We start from the raw sequence: 25,548 nt of genomic DNA on the forward strand, positions 1-25,548 counted from the left end.
TCCGTCAGATGCCCACACCCACGAAGTCGCCGCTGGCTGGTGAAGGCTCCACGAAAACTCGCGTTGACTTGAAGGACTCTTGATGTTTTGTTTCGTACCTGTGTGCCTTAGTTGCACACAAGTCCTGTTTCTAAGGTCGCCACGGTGTAGTGTAACGTTACGTATTAGGTTTTCGTTTGATATATGACCATGTGCAGACTTCGTCACCTACGTCAGTTACAACCCACTTCAAAAATGATTCATATTCTTTTTAAATTGCCATAGAATGGTTCTTGAACGAAACTGTAAAACATCCGTTGAGTCGTGTGCAAAGAATTACATCACTTGGGCCAATTGGTTTTTGTAACTTTTCCCAATTTAAATTTCGTTTGTTTCTCCTCAGAAAATTATATCGACACACGTTATCTTGATCTAATCGATATCAGAATCACACATTAAATAAACTTTTTAGATTCAAAGTTTCGGTGAACGACGTAAGAATTACTAATCTTGTCAAATATATTATTAATCCGTTCACATAACTCTTCATAAATAAATCTTCAAGACACGTGTTTCAACTTTAGTAGCATACACTATTTTATTAGCTTCCTACACATACAGATGTGAACTGGAGCGTTGACAGACAGTGACTAACATCTCAATAAGACTAAGCTCATCCTGACGTCATTGTTGTACAAAAAGAGTATAAAAATTCATTTTTAATTTTTTTAGAAACACGACGCAACAACTCGGTTCCAGGATCTTCTGTTGCTCCTTGGCTGTCGACCCGCGACGTATAGCGGCCAGCAATTTCCTCTCTGGTCGCGGCAACGAAGATGCTGTCCCCGTTCGTTGCGCCGATCTCCCCGTACATGAAACACATAAAAAAAATACAAACTTTTAGATAATTCACACTTATTACAAATAATAAGAAAACACATAAACAAAACTAAATTAAACTCATAGTCACCTGCAAACTGGGCTGACTTTGGTGGATGGGTGACGTTTAATTTCGTCCCACTACACCAGGTGTCCGGATACTTTTGATCACATAGTGTATGTACGGCCGAGTGATTTGCCCAAAGCAGCGGTAGCAAATTATGTACACACTATATGTATTAGTGAAAACCGTTATCAAAATCTCTACAGAAGCTCCTGAGATTATCCTTTACGTGCCGGCCGCTGTGGTCGAGCGGTTCTAGGCGCTTCAGTCCGGAACCACACGGCTGCTACGGTAGCAGGTTCGAATCCTGCCTCGGGCATGGAAATGTCTGATGTCTTTAGTTAGTTAGGTTTAAGTAGTTCTAAGTCTAGGGGACTGATGACCTCAGATACTAAGTCCCATAGTGCTTAGAGCCATTTGAACCATTTGAACCTTTACGTGGTTAGGCAGAAAAACGCGGCGGGGAACTTGATCTGATAATATGTATAGAAAGTATATATGTAAAACTTCGCTGCCTCGGCTGTTTACTTCGCTGCTTTTCCCTCCAGATACTGCCTCCTCTGCAGCTGACCAGCTAGTATCTCGCCGTAGCATCACTGCCACGAGATGCCCTTCAGACGCCAATTAAATATGGAACAGATAACAATACATAAATTACACACTCTTCATTACTACAATTATAAATAATATACACAAAATTCGTCGTCAATTGGTCTGTCTGTTAGTGAAAGCCCTTTCAGAATCCCTACAGCGGCGAGGGATTTTAATTTATGAAATGTACATGGTGATAAATAAAAGAACAGATTTCACTTGTTTCTTAGAGGAAAGTACGAAAGATAGGAACTCACTGCGCATGCCATAGGATAGATGACAGTTAAAAGTTTCATGTTTACCCAGACGGTATACTACACGCTCAGCATGAGTACCATGTTTTGCTGGATAAAGACAGAAACGGCAGTCCTTTTCATTCCATACACTAATGCATGGCTCCCTGTTTATTGAACCGAAAGCTTTAGTAATTCAGTTTCTCAGATCTTGAAGAGTAGCTGCCGTAGGTTGAGCAAAACTCTCTCTTTTATGTGCCCCAAACAGCAAAAAGTCGTACAGTGTGGGGTGTGGTGATCTAGTTCGTCAAAGGATCTTATTGCCCACATCTTCCGAACCAGTATTGTGGGATGGTGCTGTTAAGGTAACGCAACACCTCAAGTTGAAAGTGAGGCAGGGAGCAGTCATGTATAGAAATAAAATCATTGGAATCTTCTTGAGGAAATACCCAATTTTGCAGCATGTCCAGGTATGACATTCCTGTCGCAGTTTCCTCCGCAAAAAAGAAAGATCCATATACTTTGAGAACAGAAACGGCACAAAACAATTCAGTTTCGGTGAGTCTCTTCCGCGTTCGACGACGACGCCAGGACTTTGTTACCGCCAAATTCTTAAATTACGGCTATTCACTTCACCCGATAAATGAAATGTCAATTCGTCAGTAAGAATGAGTCGTTAGGAAAAAATATCTTCTACCATACCCTGGAGAACTGAAATGCAAAATTCCTACCTTCTGTTATGGTCGCCGGGACACAATTGCTGCAGTGACTGCAACTTGTAAGGCTGCATGTACAGTCATCGTTTCAGAACTCGCCACACTGCTATTTCAGAAAGTTGAAAGTGCCTGGCCTGCCCGTCTTGTGAACTTCCGAGGCCTCCGAATGACTGTATGGCGGATACGCTCGACATTTTCCTCAGACGTGCGTGGTTGACCAGTGTTCTTCCCTTTGCATATGCAAGCAACTTCCAAGAATTTTTTATGTTAGACATAAATCTACTAGTGCAAAAGCGACTTCTTGCTGAATCGACGGCGGAGTGTACTTGAACAATGGTTTGACTTCGCGCCAGTTCCACCACCCAAAATGACTTCTCTTGTGGTGTACTCGCCAAGTTGCTACGGACAAATAACAGCGCAGCTTTGTCAAAATTTTAGAACTTCCTCTTTCCAGTAACAAGGACAATGTGTCTCCATTTTTTATAGTTTCTTTTATAGTTTCCATCTTTTATTGTTTGTCTGTAATAAACAATTTGGATCTGTTCTTTGTTTTTTAATCATCGTCCACGGAATGATATAAATCAGGGTTTCCCGAATTGTTTTCCGCCAACACTGATGTTCTGCAGGAAGTGAATAGAGGCACCGCGAAAAACTGTAAATAACATGCCAGTTTTTCCGACATTTTTTCTTTTTTTGTTATGATTTCTGTGTTATTAATTATGATTTAAAATAGAAGTAATCACGGAATGAAACAATTTTTTCTCATTTCTGGAATCTTATTCATTTTATTAACCTTCAAAATAAAGAAGATATTTCATCGAAATATTCCGACAGAGGAAAAATTTGGGAAGCTCTGATGTAGATGGATGGTAAGGGCGCCCAGAACAATAAATACGACTCTCTGATAACGCGAACTGACTTTTAACTACCAGTTGGAGATGGCAAATTTACGAAAAGCGAAAAGGAGGAAGAATGCGAAGTCACTCGGAAGTAACACAACTGAATACTAAACATGTACAGCAACTGCAAGCCACATACTACACGTTCGCAGAGTATGGACAACAGCACCTTCTAGGTCCGATTTGTGAAAGATACGTGTTTTTTTCGTATGTTACCTAAGGATCTGAAAACACTAACCTAGTGTGGCGAATGCGTCGATTTGCAATTACTTCGTTTCATCTGTAGGATATATCGGCGAACTATATAGCTCACTTCTTATCTAAATTGTTCAAAATGTCTTGCAAAACAATAAATACTAGTGGGGCACACACGTGCAATGTAACCTCAGAGTATATGCCGCGTAAGTGTAAGAAACAAGCTGAAAAAACACATAAATAAATTGAAAAATTGAAATACAGAGTATCCTTATATTCACGGTACAATTCCAGCTGGACATGCGACACGTAACTCGTTCAGAATTGCTACAGCGTGGCTCCAGGAACACTTCTCCGGATTTAAACACTTCCGCTGGCCACCAAGCTCCCCAGACATGAACATTATTGAGCATATCTGGGATGCCTTGCAACGTGCTGTTCAGAAGAGATCTTCACCCGCTTTCATGGTGTCAATTCCCTCCAGCACGTCCTCAGGCATTAGTCCAGTCCATGCCACGTCGTGTTGCGGCACTTCTGCGTGCTCGCGTGGGCCCTACACGACATTAGGCAGTTGTACCTGTTTCTTGGGCTCTTCAGTGTATTTCGCCCTTTTTACTACTTTGTGCGTACTTGTGCAGTGTTCGGTTGTGACATTGTTGCGGTTGATGTTATTCTACACAATGAATGATTTCAACTGCAACTTTTATTTTTGTTTTAACAGCATGGTTTCGCGCCTGGTTTACCTGGGAGTAGGTTCTGTGTTGAGTTTCTTCTTATAAAGTGCCTTCACAGTTTGGTTTTGCACTGGTGTTCACTAGCCCAGTAAAGTTCAGGTGTGCGTAGGTTTAATATATGAATTATGTATTTAGTCTAATGTTACTTCACGTAGATTGCGGTTAGGTATGGGAGGGATGCTACAACCTTTCTCTAGGCCAGACAGGACATGAAAGGATGCGCTCGGCGTTTGTCACCTTTGTGCAAGCTATTGTCTACGTTCCTCTTCTGATGGACTCTTCGGAATTGATTGTCTTGCTCTAGTATGTTAATACATATCTGTCTCTTGGTTAATTTCCGCAGGATTTCCATATGGACGTTTCTAAGTACACAGTCCTGTAAGTGTATGTTATACATATGTGGCTACTGGTTTTACTGACTGACTTCTACTAAGTTACTTTGTAGGCTGTTGTTACGTGTAAATAGAGGATTTGCCGCACGTGATATTCTTCGGCAATTGTTCGTCGATATGTATCATGTACGTTACTTTTAACCCTGTGGGTACATGTTGATGGTGGATATTACTAATGTTGGTAACATTGTTTTATGTCCAGTACATTTTCTGGAATTAGTAGAAACATTGGTGACTTGTTTAGTTGTTATTTTGGAGATATTGCATATTTATGGGCCTTTACTTAGATCAGTTACAAATTTGTCTTCATTGACCTTAGGGATAAGACTGTGGTACTGTATAGTAATAGCAACGGAGCATGTGTCTGTTTTTTATGACTTCAGCGTTTTTTGTACACTACGTTTTAGACAGTAATTTACATTGTTCCTGTATTGGGGATCATTAGAGTACACGCGGTATTTTGATGGATTTGCATTATCCTTTAAACCACTGTTTATTAGGTTTTGTCGCATTTGTTTACTCCAGCCGTTTGGTTTTATGTTATAAGATAAAAAAAAGCTAATCAGACAAAATCTAGAAATATGAGGCCTGCCTTTTGCACTTCAGAAACACCATCCACCATGCAAGGGAAGGGATTTGGCTGAGAAACGGTCATCACAGTTTCACACAATTTATTAAAATAAAACATCATATTAAATATTCACGAAGTGATTTTAACCTATGCTTTGTCTTTGTCTGTTATTTAATTATTCAACTCACTCATGTTATTATTACTCTGAGTGCTGAGGTACCTTGTGGCGATGAATAAGAAAGGAAATCTTAGGCATGAATGAGAAAAGTTCACACAAATATACACGGTTCACACACACACAAGAACACATATAAAAGAATTTTTCCCGCCGCAGGAAGTCAAAGACTCAGAGATTCATCCCCATAACTATGATTGAACTGTTGTGAATACGATTATTATGGAACACTTTCCGACAAAGAAATTTATCTACATTATCTTCCACATGAAACCATGGTACGTTGGCGTGAAACACCCGGAAATGCTGTGAATATTCAACAAAAAAGAAAAATTACTGAGATTCGTGAAAACTTTGAGAACACAAAATATGTAAACCGTATAGATTATGAATAACACTGAGATACCAATATTAAAACTGAAATGTAATGAAAAGCAGAAGAAATAAAACATATACACACAAGAAAAATTTACACATACATTTCAATTAGAGGAGAAGTTACATCATTTAATTTTAAACCTTCGCTGGCGTAATAAACTTCTGCACCACGTGTTCTGGTCACACAAACCGAGGACAAAAGACTTACTAAATACAGAAAATATACTCATTAATAAACTCTAAAAACTATTAGAATTCTACTACCGAACTTCAAACTGAACTAGCAGATCAAACTTATACGTCAGATGGAACAACTACCCACCATTACACATTGACACACTCATCAGCGCCATGTCGCTCTTAAGACTACCATTTTCACTCACCAAAGGTAGCAAGAGCACGCTCTCCCTATAACGAACCTTCCCCAGGTAACCGGAAGACAGCAAGGGATCCTTTCCGCCACCAACTTAACTATTGTCGAATGACTACCGAAAAGGTACAATCTCTTTGAATTGACTTAGAAAGTTACGTTGGCTGCACTGTGACCACCACTGCAGGCATCCACAGGGTGTACTGCTGTCATTTAAAAGACAAATTCAACATACCCACTCACTCACTCATTCATACAGAGGATAAAGAGACAAAGAAAATTTGGAAGCACAAAATAAGGTAACATACATAGTACTGAGGACAAACATGAAGTGCAAAACTAAATCACAAATGACTGAGTGTTACAACACGAAATATATCTTAAGTAAATTGAAAAGAATCTAACAGAGACGTTTCATGTTATTATTTGCGTATTAAGTATTCACAAGTATTCCGGCTAGGGATATTCATGACTCCGGTTGTTTTACTGCTGTAGTTCGTTGTACTCGTGGGCTCCCTCGGTCGTTGGAGTATGTAATTGTGGTAGTATTAGAAAAATTGAGCAATGTAAATTAGATACTGACTTTTGTTTCATATGGGAACTTATAGCACATTTTTATTATGTAATTGTATTATGTTATTGATCCCGGTTTTAGTCACAAACTGAGATTATTGTTGTCGGTACTCTCATTATACTTTACTGTCATGTTACATATTTTTCATATACAGGGGCTGAAGATGACGCCTTTTCACGTCGAAATTGGTAACATGTCTTGAACAAACGACGTTTGGATTACAATGCGGCTGTTGGTATCAATTTTCGTTGTTCAAGTACTGATTTTACAGGCGACTAGCGGAGGAACGGGTTGAGATCACCACTGTTCTGAATCAGCAGTGAGTGAGAACTAGACCCAATATGGTGGACGTGAAACATGCATTTGACAACGCAGAAACGACACTGTTTTACTTAACTTGAACGTTATCAATTCCATTCATATGAATGAACGGAAATGCTCGTGGCTTGCTGTATTCTCCCCATCGTATGGAATGTTGTCGGCTGAATGTGTCCGTACCATACACAAGAGAAATATCGCAAATACTGCTTCCTGCAACGCGATGACCAGTGCAGAGGACGAGGCGAGAGTGCCTTTGTGCTTCGCAGCACCTTGGAGCTGAAACGAACGCTGCCGTGAAGCGTTGTTAATGCCTGCTCTGGTCAAAGCTTTGGCCTCGCGGTAAGATAAACCAACACTTCCTTGTTTTTGGAAAAGCTGAATCATTCTCGTCGTCGGAGGCAGCTCGTGACTGTCTTTGAGCAACAACTGATTTACGTGGAGCGTGGTGCAGTTCTGTGATGCATAAAAGACGCTCGTTGCTAAACGGACGCCTTTCAAGTTGTCAGATCATATACTGAGTTCTACACTGAAGAGTCGAAGAAGTTACACCTTCCTAATGTTGTGTAGGGGCACCCGCGAGCACGTAGAAGTATCGCAACACGACGTGGCATGGCTCGACTAATGTCTGAAATAGTGCTGGAGGGAACTGACATCACGAATCCTGCAGGGCTGTCCATAAATCCGTAAGAGTACGAGCGGGTGGAAATCTTTAATAACTTTTATGACTGGGGAGTTTGGTGGACAGAGGAAGTGTTTAAACTCAGCCGAGTGTTCCTGAAGCCACTCTGTAGCATTTCTGGACTTGCGGGGTGTCACATTGTCCTGCAGGAATTTGCCGAAGTCCGTCGGAATGCATAATGGACATGAATGGATGCAGGTTCAAAAGGCTCTGAGCACTATGGGATTTAACATCTGAGGTCATCAGTCCCTTAGAACTTAGAACTACTTAAACCTAACTAACCTAAGGACATGACACACATCCATGCCCGAGGCAGGATTCGAACCTGTGACCGTAGCGGTCGCGCGTTTCCAGACTGAAGCGCCTTGAACCGCTCGGCCACAACGGCCGGCAATGGATGCAGGTGTTCAGACATAATGCTTACGTACGTATGGCCTGCCAGAGACATATCTAGACGTATAACGGGTCCCATATCACTCCAACTGCACACACCCCACAGAGCCTCCACCAGCTTCAACAGTCCGTGGTGACATCTAGTGTTCATGGATTCATGACGTTGTCTCCATAAGCGTACACGTCCATCCGCTCGATGGATTTGGGACGAGATTTGTCTGACCAGGCAACATGTTTCCAGTCATCAACGAAACTCGTCCGACTAGGCAACATGTTTCCAGTCTTCAACAGTCCAATGTGAGTATCGACGGGCCTAGGCGAGGCCTAAAGATTTATGTCGTGCAGTAATGGAGGGTACACGAATGGGCGAGATCTTTTTCTGGCCTCCGCGATGTCAGAGATTTGATATTTTACTGGATACCTGATATTCACGGTACACTCGTGAAATGGTTCAAATATTCAAATGTGTGTGAAATCTTATGGGACTTTACTGCTAAGGTCATCAGTCCCTAAGCTTACAGCCGGCCGAAGTGGCCGCGCGGTTCTGGCGCTGCAGTCTGGAACCGCGAGACCGCTACGGTCGCAGGTTCGAATCCTGCCTCGGGCATGGATGTGTGTGATGTCCTTAGGTTAGTTAGGTTTAACTAGTTCTAAGTTCTAGGGGACTAATGACCTCAGCAGTTGAGTCCCATAGTGCTCAGAGCCATTTGAACCTAAGCTTACACACTACTTAACCCAATAATCCTAAGGTCAAACACACACACACCCATCCCCGAGGAAGGACTCGAACCTCCCCCGGGATCAGCCGCACAGTCCATGACCGCAGCGCCTCAGACCACTCGGCTAATCCCGCGCGGCGTGAAATGGTCGAGATGCTGTGTCCCATCGCTCGTGCGCCGACTATAACACCACGTTGAAACTCACTTAGATTTGATGCTTGCTTCCGAAATTACCCTTGTTCGGTTGGATCTGCCGCGCGATCGCCGGTGGTACAAGGCCGGCCACTTCGCGGATGCAGCGAGAGCTGTGAGCGTCAGGTTACGTACGCGTCAGCCGGCGAAGCGCGCTCCGCACGCGACCGCCGAGGGCACCCCCAGTTCGCGCTGGACCTCGCGTGACCGGCTGCCCTAGCACAGCCCTAGCGGCCGCTGGCTCACGGCTGCCTTTTCGACTGCAACCTCACGCGAGCCGCGGGCTTCCTGCTGCACCGCTGGGGTGCAGCCCTTCGCGGAAGGGCTCTCACCTAGGGGGTGGGATGACTTCCGTCGGCGTCAGCAGCGAAATTCCTGGTCATCTGCCTGTGTGTATCATCATCATACATTTGACATACAGCCGCGCGGGATTAGCTGAGCGGTCAAAGGCGCTACAGTCATGGACTGTGCGGTTGGTCCCGGTTCGAGTCCTCCCTCGGGCATGGGTGTGTGTGTTTTTCCTTAGGATAATTTAGGTTAAGTAGTGTGTAAGCTTAGGGACTGATGATCTTAGCAGTTAAGTCCCTTAAGATTTCACACACATTTAAACATTTGACATACACTGCTCGAGGAACGCCTCCTCTAGACGTTAATGTTCGTTGCAGCCATCAGCTACACTCAAATGTGTCACTCCTGCATGATTTCTAATCCACACAGGTGAATTTACATCGTCGTCTTGGTTTTCTTTCATCTCTTGAAATCCAGCAAACAATAATTTTCCTTCACTGCCACAGACTCTCGAAGAAATGGGTCTGTTTGCCGGTACACCATGACTACTTGCAATCCTGATAAACACAGAAATTATCGCACCACAGAGTAAATTGATCGTGTCTTCGGAAACTTCTATGTCCTCACACATTTCATTACTTGGATTAATAATTAAAACTTTTATGTAGGCAAATGAATAGTTAAATTCATCCTGAACTCAGCACCAGTTTTACGTAAAATTTTGATAAGAAAAAAGCAGCGGTAATGAAAAGAAATTGTTTGGAGTAATACTGCACTGGTTCGGAAATCGCAAGTAGCCGTGTGTTTCAATCAGTGAAAAACAAAGCGTACGATGCGGGGACGTTAAAGCCCTGGATGGGACTCCACGGTAGCGTCACAACGTAACATAATACAGCACAGCACATGAGGAGAAATACCTCCGATGTCGAGAGTGATAGATGTAAGAGTGAAAGACGCCGAAAGATATGAAAGTACTGTGGAAAGGTTGAGATTATATACAGCTTCTAGACAGAATACTGAAGGCATAAGATCGGTGTGACTGCTGAATAAGAAAATTGATGAAGAAATTTTGTTTGAACTGAATGGTGAATAGAGTGATAACATTTGTTGCTGTAAAACAAATTGGAAGTAATGAATGACAACTCAGAAGGCATAACTGTAGGTCTACTACCTCATTTAATTATTTAGCTACGAGTGAACGTCAAGAACAGATCGATGAACTCAAGCAGGGGTCACCATCTTCGCGAAAGTAAAAGAGAGCAGGTTATACGCACTTGTAGCAGAATACTTCTTCAAAGCAGAAGATATACCAGAACAATGTCTCAACATAAAGAGTATGGAATTTTGTTGATTAATAATAAAGTTTCCATGTCTCTGATTTTCTCACTAATATTCATTACAGTTCAAAAATTAACACTGAAAAGTCCAAAAACAATAAAATCACAAGAGCAGTCAAGTGTTACTTCGGTTCCTTATGTACATCTACATGATTCTCCGCAAGCCGCCAAATGGTGTGTGGTGGAGGGTACTTTCGGTACCACTATCTGATCTCTCCAACTCTGTTCCACTCACGAATAGTGCGTGGGAAGAATTATTGTCTATAAGGCTCTGTATTGGCTCTAATTTTTCGAATTTTCTCCTTGTGGTCTATACACCAGTTGTATGTGGGGGAAGTAATATATTGTCTTGAAATTTCAATAGAAAATCACTCCGTGATGCGCAACTCCTCTTTTGCAACGTCTGCCAGTGGAGTTTGTTTAGCATCTCCGTAACCCTCTCTCGCCAACTAAACGAGCCCATGACCAAACGCGCCGCTCTTCGTTGAGTATTCTCTATCTCCTCTATCAGGCCTACCAGACAGGGACCCCAGATAGATTAACAATACTCAATAATCATGTGAACAAGCGCCTTATAAGTCACTTCTATCGTGGATTTCCTTAAGATTCTGCTTTTACCACTATCTGTATTATGTGGTCATTCCACTTAAGGTCGCTCTGGATAGTTACGCCTAGATATTTCACGGCACACGCTGTCTCCAGCTGTTTGTCATCAATAGTGTAGCTGTACAGTAGTGAATTTCTTTTCCTCTGTTTGCTCAATATGTTACATTTCAGGGTCAACTCCCAGAGCCTGCACCATTCATCAATTCTCTGCAGGTCGTTCTGAAAATTCTTCTAGCGTTGCTGTTTTGATATACAGGGTGTGGTAGATAAGTAATGAGACTGGCCGCCGCGCGGCGCCCCAGTCGCTCGCAGGGCGGTCTCCACCTGTACGTCACGTGGTGGGGGATCTGAGCTAACAATAGAACCAGTTCGCAGTCGCGTCGGAGCTCTGGTGCAGTGAGGGTCGAGCTTCGCGTATTACGTTGTTTGTGTGCCCGTGACACTTGTGAAAACGCTGAAGATGGGTCGCTCGATAGAACAGCGGTATGCAATCAAATTTTGCTTTTGCTTGGGCAAAACTGCTTCGGAAACTTTTGCTATGATTACGGAGGCCTACAAAGAAGACTCCCTATCAAGAGCTCAAGTGTTTTGGTGGTTTAATGAATTTAAAAACGGGAGGGAATCCGTTGAAGACATGGAACGATCTGGACGCCCTTCAACGAGTCGTGTGGATGAAACGGTGGCCAAAGTGAAAGAACTCCTGGACTCCGACCGTCGTTTAAGTCTCAAAATGATCGCCGATGAGGTCTCCGTGAATAAATTTACGGTTCACCAAATTGTTACGCAAGATTTGATGATGAGGAAAGTTTGCGCAAAATTTGTTCCCCGAGTGCTCACCGCCGAACAAAAGCAACAACGAGTGGACGTTTGCCATGAGATGTTGAATGATTTGGAAAATAATCCACACTTTTTAGACAACGTAGTAACAGGCGACGAATCGTGGACATTCCAGTACGACCCGGAGACGAAAGCTCAGAGCTCGGAGTGGCACACACCGGCATCCCCGCGGCTGAAGAAAGCAAGAATGTCAAAGTCCCGCATCAAGACAACGCTGATTGTGTTTTTCGACAAGCGAGGGTTAATTCACAAAGAGTTTGTCCCTCAGGGGAAGACTGTCAATGCCGAATTCTACAAAGAAGTCCTTCAGCGATTGCACAGAGCCGTCAAACGGAAGCGACAGGACCTTGCTCAACGCTGGCGTCTCCACCACGACAACGCTCTGGCGCACACAGCGTTCCTCGTGACCTCCTACTTGACCCGAATTGGAGTTGAAGTTTTGCCACAGCCACCATACAGCCCTGACTTGAGTCCTCCTGATTTCTTCCTATTTCCGAAGGTCAAAAGATGCCTGAAGGGTCATCGTTTCGACGATATTCCGAACATCCAACGTGCTGTCACGAAGGCACTAACTGGGATAACTCAAACGGACTACAGTGGGGCCTATGAAGCTTGGAAAACGCGCTGGCAACGTTGTGTCGACGCCCAAGGCGAGTACTTTGAAGAATATTAACGTTTTGTACAAATTGGATCAATAAATTTGTTTTTCTAGACTGAGTCTCATTACTTATCTACCACACCCTGTAGACATCTACATCATTTGCGAACAGCCTCAAAGAGCATCCGACGCTTTCTACTAGATCATTTATATATATTGTAAGCAGCAGCGGTCCTATCACACTTCCCTGTGGCACTCCGAATATTGCCTTTACATCTGTCGATTTTGTTCCGTTAAGAGCAACGTGTTGAGTTCTGTCTGCAAGAAAGTCTTGAATCCAATCGCAGGTCTGCTCCGATACTCCATAAGCTCGGATTTTTTTCGTTAAACAGCAATGCGGGACGGTGTCAAATACCTTATTGAAGTCAAAGAACACGGCATCAACATGAGCGCTGTTGCCCACTGCGCTGTGGATCACATGGAGGATCAGAGCGAGCTGAATCTCGTAGGACCTCTGTTTGCGGAATCCACTTCGATTTTTAAAGAGCAGTTATTCATTTTCCAAAAATTCATAATTCTTTAGCATAAAACATGTTCCATAATTCTACAATAGATTGACGTCAACGATATAGGTCTATAATTGTGTGGATCTGTCTTACGGCCTTACTTAAAAACTGGAATATGTCTGCCAAAGGTGGCACAAAATTTATCCAAGCAGCAATGACTGAAATTTTTTTTTAATCAAAGATCAGTAGCACATTTACTCTGACATGAACTGAAACAGAAGTTGAAACAGAACGATAATATTTCTGGTGACTGAGAGCCAGTTAGATTGTCATGAATCTAAGATAACTAAACACACTTTATAACATTCAAAGTCATGTAGTACGCTCAGTGTTAAAGAACAAACTGAATGAACAAAGTTTAGTTCCCAGAGTGAGCAAAATTGTCTAATTCTGGGAACTAGTTAAGCAGGAATAACTTTACAAGTCCACAAGTCTCCGACGACGACTCTTCTCTTTCTTCTTCAGCGAGGAGGCAATACACACACACACTATGTCCACAGCTGGCAGCTCCCCGGGTCACTAAGTTAGACATGAAGGGCAGTGATGTTGTTGAAGCAGCTCTCAAGTGAGAACCCTGATTGATGGCACCCTTGTGGAATCGCCGTCTGGCTCATGAAACCCACTCAGAGTGAACTGGTCTGACGTGGCCAGAGTACTGCCCCAAACACCGCTTGGTGCTAGGTTACAGCCGGGCCTATTTTCGACTACGTGTCTTGAGGAAGAGTGTGGATCCATGCATCCCGCTGGCTCTAGTGGTGCGTGAGGCGCCCCCTGGTGGACAGTCGGAGCATGGGCGTCTGCCATCCGGAGAATTGTCCCCTGTTTATTAGGCATTTTCGAAGCACTGTTATGATGTTGGTTGCCGACACAGCAGGAATGAAGCCTCAGAACACAACTACCCTTGCCGGGATTTAAACAGATGGAAGCAGTATAAACAATTACAACGGAAACTACGTTATAGCAGTACTGTAGCACGCCACTAGAGTACCCGAAAAAAATGGCCTATCTCACTGATAAAGTGGAGTATTATGCGGTAAATCGTTTTCTGCATTTGAAGGAGAGTAACGGTGCTACAATCCATGCTGAGTTAGTAAAAAATAAGGCAACAATGCACCATCAAATGATACAATTGTTAGGCGGCACGGGCGCTTGTAGTGCGGCCAGACAAGTCTTAATGACGAAGAACGAGGTCCGTCCCTCTGTGAAGAACCGGGAATCACAAGAAATGTGGAGGTCCTGGTGCTGAAAGACCAGTAGATCATAACCAAGGCCACAGTGCAAGGAGTGAAAATCGTTATGACACAGTTTTCAACATATTGCATTAATTTTGGACATGACCAACTAGCTTTCACGCCGTTCCAAAGGGCCCAGTGAACTGAGGCAACAGCCGGCCCGTGTGGCCGAGCGGTTCTAGGCGCTGCAGTCCGGAACCACGCTGCTGCTACGGTCGCAGGTTTGAATCCTGCCTCGGGCATGGATGTGTGTGATGTCCTTAGGTTAGTTAGGTTTAAGTAGTTCTAAGTTCTAGGGGACTGATGATCTCAGATGTTAAGTCCCATAGTGCTCAGAGCCATATGAACCATTTTTGAACTGAGGCAACAGCGAAAATGTTGCAGCCGCCAGGTCAAACGAAATGACTTCTATAGACGTTTAATAACGATGGACGAGTGCCGGATGTATAACTATGCCTCCGGGAGGTACGGCTAAAAGAAGAAGGATATGGATTGAACACCATCAAAAGAAATGAAGATAGCTGAGTGATGCTGAGTGTATTTGTGGACTGCCATGGTGTAATGCCAGAGAATACTCTCATAAGCGGCAAAGAGTCATAGAACACTCTCGTTTCATATTCAGTCTATTCCCAGCTAGTTGGGGATGCGTCTAAAGGAGTCTCAATTAGGAATATTTGGTAGGCGATTTGCACTAGCGGTGTTTGTCTGGCAGGCAAGAGAACCCTCCGAAAAGTTTGGTCGAAACTGGGAAGTTGCAGCTATTTTTAATTTGCTGTTTTGATGATTCCATCCCACTCGAAACTATGAAGCTGTGGAATGTGTATCTATTTAGGAGTGTAAGAGAGTTCATTCGATAACTTACTTGGCGTGTGCTACTTCGAATGTACATTCAAATTAAATGGGGGAGAGAAGACTTTCTTTCTGTTCATTCAATACCTTCTCTAGAAGGCAGAGCGGACTGATGCATAAATGAGTTCCTTTCAGTCAAATTCCAACGAACTTTGAGTGCAACAAATAGATACCTAACTGCTAGAGGTCAGCACGGAAAATCCTGCTTATTTCCGCAGTGACACCTATTTAGCTAATAAAAGCCTTTGCCGATTTGGATAAAGTCATTAGGTATATATAGTATATCTGGAATAATAATTACTTTGTAGTTCAGAGATAAAGAACAAGGTCAGTATTACGATTTTCGTCTATTTACAATAACTGCCACTGATAACAATCGTTATCATGTTAAGTCATCAGCGTTACACATTTAAATAGAATAGTTCGATGTAGTCATAGGATCTAGCTATGCATGTCTGCTTTCATGCTCCGCAGCTAATTCACTGCAATGAATTAGCTGTGAACCTGCGGTTAAATACTCTATGCGCTGGCCAGAGTTGCGAGGTAATAAAGTACACAGAACTACAATATAAAGGAATAATTTAATTACAATGGTTCTACTCTAACATCTGCAATTTTTGTAAACGACAGACAATTATGTTGATTACTGTTTATGCAAGGAAAAAATCTCAAATAAATGAAAAGCGTTCCTATGGCATTCAGTTAAAGTGCAGACAGAAAATGCCCTGACCAAATGGAGTAAAGTTACTTTGAGGGCGTTACAAGAATGGCAGCAAAATCCTCATACTAAATAGCTATCGAAGAAACGTGAAATCTATACACAATACACGAAATACTCACCTATTCAAAACAGTTCCGTATTTAACATGATGATTTACAAATTAACACCCACAATACAAAGAACAATAACTCATTCTCCGTCTTTTCTCAGTTACGTAAATGAAGCAACAAATGTTAGTCCCACTCTGGAACACATTCAGACCTCTCGAATTAGAAAGTCCATTCACAAATTAGAGAATGGGAGTGGCCGTACATCGCCCAGAAGCTATCACCCACTCCATCAAAAGCAACACGATACCACAGGCAGGTCTACCTTCTTCTAGAACGAAAATTCAAATGTCCCCTTCGAGGTCTAACTGAAACGAGTCCTCAAAAATTATAGCCTCGTAGTGGCTGTTCACGCAGAAAATATTAGTAAAATCCGTTTCATTAATTATGAACAGTTACTTGTAAGTTACGAGATATATAAAGAGTATGACGGGTTTTGTTGTATTAAATTGTGGTCCTGCAGTCTCTACATTCTTAGTCAGTGGACTGAGAGTTACGAGGTGCGACTTCATCAGAAGAATCTTTTGGCCAGAGGCAGTCCTACTGTCAGAGTTCTAGCTTACCGATTGTGTTAAACTAGCCTTAAAATTTTTAATATTCGAACAAACGCATTGAAGATTTTCAAATATTCCCAGTCAGTCCAAAGAGTTTGAGACTATATTAATAAAAATGGACAAATGTCAAGATTACGGTTTTAATGCTTCAGATGTACTACATATTCTCCGCTCCCGCCTCCTTCCCCACACACACATACATAACCACCATTGAGTACAACGCAGTGAACGTTCAGACAACCAAGTAGAAAGTGAGAAAAGTCTTTTTTGGCATGTCGTCGGTTTTGTCATCAAAGCAGTGACCCTTCGAGTGAATTTCCGCACTTTATGGTTTCTGGCAGCTTCGTATTGATAACAGCAAGCGTCGTCACCAACAATGATTTTTTCCAGAAAATAACTGGTCGCGTTTTTTATTTCAGTCACACCGTAGCAAGACGCCTGCTGCGTCCACACGTCGTTTTTATTAATTTACGTGAGTTAAGGAATGCGTGACTAACTTTGCACACACATTACTCTTCTTCGAAACATGCTGGAGAATATATTACTCCACTTCATTTTGGCCTGAGGCAGCAAGAGTGTTCCAATCATTCAAAAATAGAAAACAGTCTCTGGATTAGTAAAACATTTGCAACAAAGACTGTTTTCTATTTATGGAATTCTGGGTAGTTTTTTGAACGCTCCATTTGTAGACGTCGTTCCTTTGTGATTTGTGATGCTACAACTTTGGTACGCTAAGACCGCACGTCCAATGCTCAACACTGACTGCACACAACTGACTGGCAGAATGCACGTCTGTTTACAGTTGTTAGTTCAGACTGCCACCGGAGTAACTGCACTGGCGTCACGTATACTCCAGGAATAAAATTTGTGGGAATGTTTTCTATGGACGGTGTAGATAGTGCGCTTTTGCATGCAATGCACAAGGTGACCTCACTTTTCTTATTAGAATAGCCCTCTACGGTTTGGGTATATTCAGCAGTGGATTTCCATTTCTGACATTGGCCTAGTAATCGAGTTAATTTCCCGAAATTCCTGGAAGGAACTATTTTAAACATCTTTCTGGAACAACGATAACGTGTGTGTGTGTGTATATATATATATATATATATATATATATATATATATATATATATATGTGTGTGTGTGTGTGTGTGTGTGTGTGTGTGTGTGTTCGTTCTCTCCCCAAGAGGGTACAATAGTCTGGGTGTGAGACAAAGGGATTTCCACTTCTGAATATTTTGGAAAAAGGTAACGTACAATACTGCTCATTAACTTCGATAAAACATGACTTTTAGGTGAAACTTGAAACGTGAGCACAAGCAAAACTTTATTTCTTCAAAAACGTAATTGTATTGTCGTCGTCGGCTGCAACTCGATTCTGAATATGTACACCTTCTTCCTGCATATTTTGATCATTTCAATTGAACTTTCGGATGTGTTTTCGGTGTCTGTACAGACCAATCCTGGCATAAGACATGTATCCACATATATCGAAATGAATGGTTGGAGGAGAGTGGTGTTATAACTGACCGAGCTTTCTTGCTTGTCACTTGGCCAAACAAGTTAACGGCAGTGAATATAGTGTTTCTCCACAGTAAGCGGTCCACAGCATATTCTTCCATCTTCGTATGTTTATTCCAGTCGTCTTAATTATGTGTTTTATCTGGTCCTTAAAGCGCTTGAGAAGGACTCCATGAGGTCTACTGCCAGAGCAGATTTCACCGTCATGGATTTGGCGGGGAAGCCTTGTGTCACTCATGCGATGGATATGGCCTAACCCTCTCAATTGATGAGCGATGATGGTTGCCTCAATCCTGTTTAGATGCGCCTTCTCGATAGCCGCAGTATGGACCACATGGTCTCCTCCCACTTAACGTTCAAGATAATCTTTTTGTTGGTGGAAGCGTTCGACTTTCTTGATACCATGGCGATAGAATGTCGAAGTTTCACAACCATACAGTAGCACAGAAATGAACGACAGCTCTGTACACCATGAGTTTGGTTTGCAGCTTTATGTCTTTATTCATGAAGACTCTTTATATTAACCATCCAAATGCTGTACGGGCAGCCCCAATCCTTTTATCAACTTCTTGTTCGTATGTATACTGTTTAGGCAAGATGCTTCCGAGATATGAAAAGTGCTCAACCTGCTCCAGCTCTGTGTTTACGGTAGAGATATTGTACTCAGGAAGAGTTACTCCCAGGACAGGTTCTGGGAGAACCTTCGTTTTCACCGCACTGATGGTAAGACCAAAGCAATCACATGCGGTTTTAAAATAGTTGATTGACAGTTGTAACTCTACCGGTGTTAGAGCAGGAGATGAAGTGTCATTGACTTACAGTATTTCTGTCACCTGAGTAATCTGGGTACCTCTTTGCAAACTAAGTCTGGTCAGACTGAAGAGATCTCCATCAAAACGAAATTGTATCTCCATGCCTTGGCTGTTTGCAAATGATTCGTACAGCATGGCAGCCACATACGGAACGAAGAGTGGTGGAGTAAGCACACAGCCTTCTTCAAACTCTGAGTGATTGGAAATGAATTAAATGCAGTGTTACCATGAAGAACCTGCCCAGACATTGCATCACGTAGAGCTTGAACCAGATCCATATTGTGTTCAGGACAACCAAAATGACTTAGTACCTTCCACATGCAAGATCTAGGTACTGAATCAAAGGCTTTTACCATATCACAGAAAAATAAATATAGAGGCTTCTGTTACTATCTGCAATTTTTGTTGTTGTCTAGCACAAAAGATCATATCTGTTGCGCCTCTGGACATTTTGAAACCGCATTGAGATTCAAGCAAAATCTACTCTCAAATGATTTGGACCCGATTTAATAGAATTCTTGCGATAATTTTTCTGCCACTGATAACAGCGATATACTACGATAGTTCCCGCATATTCTACGGTGGCCTTTCTTAAAGATAGTGCTGACGGTAGCATTCTTCAACTCGTCAGGTACTTCTAGAGTTTCCCAAATTAAGATGCTCAGCGTAAAAAGTCCTTTCTTCAAGGATGTACCTCCGTTTGGTACAAGTTCCAGAGGATTATTATCAGGTCTTGGTGTTAACTGATTGAGTGCTTTAATAAAGGCTCTGTATGTGGGGGAAGTGCCATCCATGGTTGTTGGGACTGCTGAGGACATATAGAAAGACCTCAGCGACACTACAGGTACGATTTAGAAGGCACAGTGATATGATCTTTCCAATGCCCTAAAATATTTTCATTCTCAGTTAAAGTGGTGTGGAACTGACAGCAGGCTACAATTTTCCTGATGAGAATCGAATTGGGCCGTATAACTCCTTTATGTCTGCGTAAAAGTTCTGCAGGTCACAAGCATCAGATGAACTTTGCAGCTCTTCAGCTTTTTGTTGCCACCAGTTATTCATGATTTCCCTAATTGTGCCTGATATTTCCCCTTAAGTTCCATTAAATGTGATTTCTTTACGCGGCAAGACGGATGCTGAAGAAAGGATGGACGGGCTTCTCGCTTAGTATTGATCAGACTGTAACGTACCCTCTCTCTCTGTTATTGTTATTGTTTATTGTTTTTTGTTGTTATTGTAGTTGTAGAGATATGAAATTATTGTAGCGGTTTGCTTAGTCAGTCGCACTTCGCAATTTTTTGACATTAAATGGAGCCTGAAACATGCGTAATAAATACTTCGCTTGAAGTGCGATTTGCGGCATAAACAAAAATTAATTGCGGAGATGCAATCCACAGAATATTAACAGAAAAGCTGTAGAACAATGCGCACGACTGACTAGACACATTTAGAGGGTACGTACATTCGCGTACGAGTGGTTGCGATCTGATGAGAAAGATCTATCTTAATTTTTTTTTTGTGTAAAATAATTACGTCGCAACACACTCGGAGTTTGCGAACGTACAATCAGGGCAGAGGCACGTACTTTCTATCATTCCCCGTGGCCTGGGTAAAAGAATTGCAACTATTCAAATTTAAGAATATTTCTTTTTTCAATCGGACTCTTATTTTTATACGAAAAGGAAGATTGCAAGTTCTGTATGTCTCGACAAAAACACATCGAAATTAATCTTAGCGGCCACCAAAGGAAAGTAGTGAGCACAATCACGTACCTCTATTGTTGAGCAGCGCCGTCGTAAAGATCGTCGTCCATCTAAAATTCGCCTTCTTGAATTAACAGAATAATTTGTACTCCATTGGTATGGGATTTAGGCTTGATCTTGACAGAAATTATAAAACACATTTTTCATCATTTAACACCTTCATTTAACACACACATAGACACGAAACTATACAGTACGTCTTTACTTCAGCACATCAAAACAAAAAGGTAGTTAATACTAGAAGTAATAAAAGAATCTCGAAATTAGTCCTTTGTCTCTCAATGATAAAAAAGTTTTTTTAGAGTTTTCCTCTGGTATAACAGTCGAACAAATTTTCTTCTTGTATCTTTGAGATTAAATTACAACATTTTTTAGTTCGTTTTCATCGCCCCCTTGGGCGAATTGTCCGAAGAAATGTTAATTTTCCGGGCAATGAGCCCAAACACTTAACACTTGACTGTTATACACACGTAATGGGACTGCACTGTCAGTGTCTTTCTTCCCATATCTTCATTCTACGAGTACAAACATGATTTTGATGCCAGTTCTGACACAAGGCAATGTGGACAAAACATATACATTAGGATATACAGAACACACATAAAACACACAAACTTACATACTATACACACAAAATCTTTTACATTGTCGTTACATCGTATTTCACATAAAATCATCACATCTGGATAATTATACACAGAATTGTTACATACTCCTTTTACTTTCTTTCTCTTCTTTTCTTTCTTTTTTATGTCGTACAGTATACACAAAATTATTTTATTATCTCTTTGTACATTGTATTATACAAGGGTATTACATTGTTTTATAGATAATATATCGCCGTATAAACAGCCTTCTCGTTCGCATGATGACAATAAAATTCATTTTTCATAAGTCTTTGTCTCCTGAGTAAAAAAAAAAAAAAAAAAAAGTTACTGGAAAGTCACATATTTATTGGAGTGTACGGATATAGGGTGCTGGGCCAGCAGAGGTGTCTGGGGCAGCAAGAGGCGTTAGTTCTTGCCTAGAGTTGCTTGTGCTTTCCACTGCTTAACCCTCTTCTACGCCAGGATCTGCTTAGTGACATCCTTTTCGCATTTTGCTATTGTCTCGTCATGGGCAATATAAGCATGTAACAAATAAAAATTCACTTGGATTAGTACTTAATACTAATATATATATACATAAACACAGGCGTTGTTCAAAGGTAACGTGGGACGTGAATCATGAGCTGTGGTAGTCAGACTTTATTTAGTGTGTCAGGAAACTGTTTTTTTACATGCCTTGGCACTTTGTTGGGTGTCCATTTAAACGTAGATATTGCTTTGCATTTAAATTGTCCTCCTATGTTACGCCGTTAGCCAATAATGCGTCAGATGCGCATAACTGCAGACGCAACAATCAGTTTGATGGCGCGCTGCGCGCCGTTTGGAGCTGAGCAGCTGCGTGGGCCCACCGCCGTAAAGCGATGCCGCGCGTCCCGGTCCATACTTTTCGGTGTCTCGTGCAGTGTTCGCAGAGTTTGCGAAAAACCAACCGCACTTGTTTCAACTTGCCGTACACCTTGGCTGTGGGAAGGGACCACTGGGTGCCTTCTAAGTTTACTGCACAAAAGATAAGTACTGCACTTCACTATCTGACTTGCAACGGCACACTGGCCTATATAGTGCACAAACACTCGTACCGTAGCAGGCTTCATCGATTCACTATATCTCTTTTACCTCGAAGAAAAAGGTTTGTGATATGAAACGTATTTTCACTTGTCTATTTGCGTATAGCTCACAAGTCACTGACACTGAATAACTCATTGTCACTGGGTAAATATACACTGTCCTGTTCAATATCCAGTTCGTTCAGAAACAAAACTGTATCTCATGATACCACTAGCTTGTCTTTTATGATAAATGCCCATGTTCGTTATTTTTTTCCTATGCTTCTACACGGAACTATGTCGGCGTACTTTTTGCTCACAACATTTTATTACATAAATTGGTAGGTGATTGTGTTCTCAGGGAGTACGTGCCTCTAATACTACATTTCGCGGTCGCGACACTGCCTGACATCTCATAGAGCATAGGAGAACACGCTTGAGAACAACAGCACTTTCTAAGTTTATGTCGTACTACTGATGCACTTATGTATTGAAGTGACAACACTAGGACATGAACGCACTATAAGTGTTTTTTAGAAGTTGTCTCCAAATGAGGCAAAATCTGTTCATTTTCTACCCGCGAGTTACTATGTGGGGGGGGGGGGGGATTTTTTTTTATCCTTTCGTCACACAAGTTCGTAACAACGCATGGTACACACATCATAAACAAACAAATAGTAAAAAAATAAGAAAATACATACATAAATAAATCACTATACTTAAATTGCTAGGTAGTACAAACAACAGATTAATAATGAAGCTTGGCTGCTGTGCGCTACTGCCTCTAAAGTCTGTGCTTGCGTATATGGTGTTTCTTTGTGTTCATGTTTGTTTTACTTTTTCCTTCCATCAAATATCTTCTGCTCAGATTGGACAAAATATTATAAACATTGCAAAAAAAAAAAATAAGTGTACTGCATCCCTCTAAAGTCAGCATACATCCTTAGTGTTTTCATACTGGAAAAATAGATTATTAAAATCCTCTGGCGTTACTTAGTGTCACGTAGTGTATTTCTCAGTGATCTTGGTAATGTTTTATTACGTAATCGTCAGTCATAGTGACATTAATGGAACTTAGTGGCTTTTCTCCGCCGATTGAAGTCTCGCAGTATCTCGCCGAACGCCACCTGTAAATAATTGTTTGTTTCGGCGTTACCTCATTTTTTTGGCTAGTTGGTTTACTGTAACTTACCTTGTACATACTCCTTTATTTTGTTATAAGAGGCGGTGTTATGTTTGCCTCAGTTAACATTCACTAATCGTATCTCAACATCGTACTTGCATTCAAACATGTATATAAAGTTGAAAAAAAAATTGTCTGTATGACAGTAAGAGCACACAAGTTGTTATTCATGAATCCTAACTGTAGGTGCACTTTCCTTAGATTAGGTTACTGTGCGTATGATATATAGTACGCTAAACTTTCATTAACAGCCAGAAATCATTTTTTATAATTGCAGCATCCAAAAAAAATTAACATCATTTTCTATGCGATACATTTATAGATAAAACCTCGTGGTGTAGATACGTCAAAAACACACAATACTTTCTCAGCAACCTATAGTGTATTTGCGTCACACATTTATCCTTTGTGCCTCAGGGAGTCCAATATTTTTCTGTAACTTACCCTGTACCTTATTGCTTTGATACACAAATGGCATAAAGAAAAATAACCTACATCTATATTGTTCCGAGGTCTGTGCTAATTGTTCGCTCCAGATACCTCCGTATATAAACTTAAAACTAAAATACCACTGCGACCAAACAAAAACATTCCGTCAAAACTTACAAGTACACTTCGTGTTAAACATCGCTAGTCACCAACTGACGCGTATGTCCTAGCTTACCTGTGTCTTTGCGTCCACGTTCACTGACAAATGTAAACAATAATAGTGAAAAGTTCTTATTCACTTAGCTGCATAAGATGTACTTTCTTTATCCTAATCGTGTTCGTTCTCTTTTTCACAGTAACTTTTTTTATACGTGTGCATTAACAGGTATAGCGTGTGATAATTATAGCAGAATTTTCTTAAGTCTCTGTGTGCATACAGTTCTTTGATCTTGCCATTGTGAGGATATGCAAGTAAATAACATCCGTCGTGCGGAATATGTACAATTACGTACGGAGCAGTATATTTTATTTGCCACTTAGCGTTTTTCTGAGCTAACAAGGAAGATTTCACATGAGTTTTGAATAACACCTTTTCTCTGATTGTAAATCTGGCAACACCATGTAGCTGTTTATTATAATGCTTCTTTTGGCGTTGGGCTTGTTGTGTGATAGAGATTAATACTTGCCTTATTTTTTTCATTTAGGTCTACAGGTTGTCTAGGAACAGACGGGATAGGGTTTACCCATTCATTATTCTCTTTCTTATTGCATATCAGGGCCAACATTGGGGAGAATAATGAGACCATGTTTAGTTTAACGCTCCGCGGTTCACATCTGTTTGTGTTTCGTTTGCGACTTCAATTATATTTACCCCTGACGTGTTGTTCCCTAGCTGAGTATTCCTGTCGTGGTTTTGCCCTGAGTTTAGCGGCATATTGTCACCTAATGTTTGAGATTGATAGGCTTGGTTGTTAACTGAATATTGCCACTGCCTACTTTGATGATCCCCGTTGTGGTTGCCGCTAAATTCAGGTTCGAAATTATTGTAACTGTTTCCCCACTGGTTCCTATTGCCATTTCCGTTCCAGGTACGTTTTCGGTCATCGGAATAACCAGAAAAATTCCTATCACCGTTTTTTCTTTTTCTATTGTACTGTTGATGGTAGGTCTGGTTGTAGCTGTTGCCGTAATTTCCTTCCGAACTCGGGCCTGGCGTCTGTGCTGTCGGGGCGCGATCGACAAAAGCCGGTCGCGACTTAGCCGCGCACGCTACATTGTTGACGCCGAAATGGCGGCTGGCGCTGCGCAGGCTGGTTGCTATCGCTGCCACGAAAATTATTTTGGTGGGCTTGATTTTGCCTGGCATCCTCATTAATTAAATCGATAGAATCTAATACAGATAGGAAATATTCGAGATTACTGTCTGGTACTTGTACTAAT

This window comes from Schistocerca piceifrons, chromosome 5 (genome assembly GCF_021461385.2).
Source record: "Schistocerca piceifrons isolate TAMUIC-IGC-003096 chromosome 5, iqSchPice1.1, whole genome shotgun sequence".
NCBI lineage: Eukaryota > Metazoa > Arthropoda > Insecta > Orthoptera > Acrididae > Schistocerca > Schistocerca piceifrons.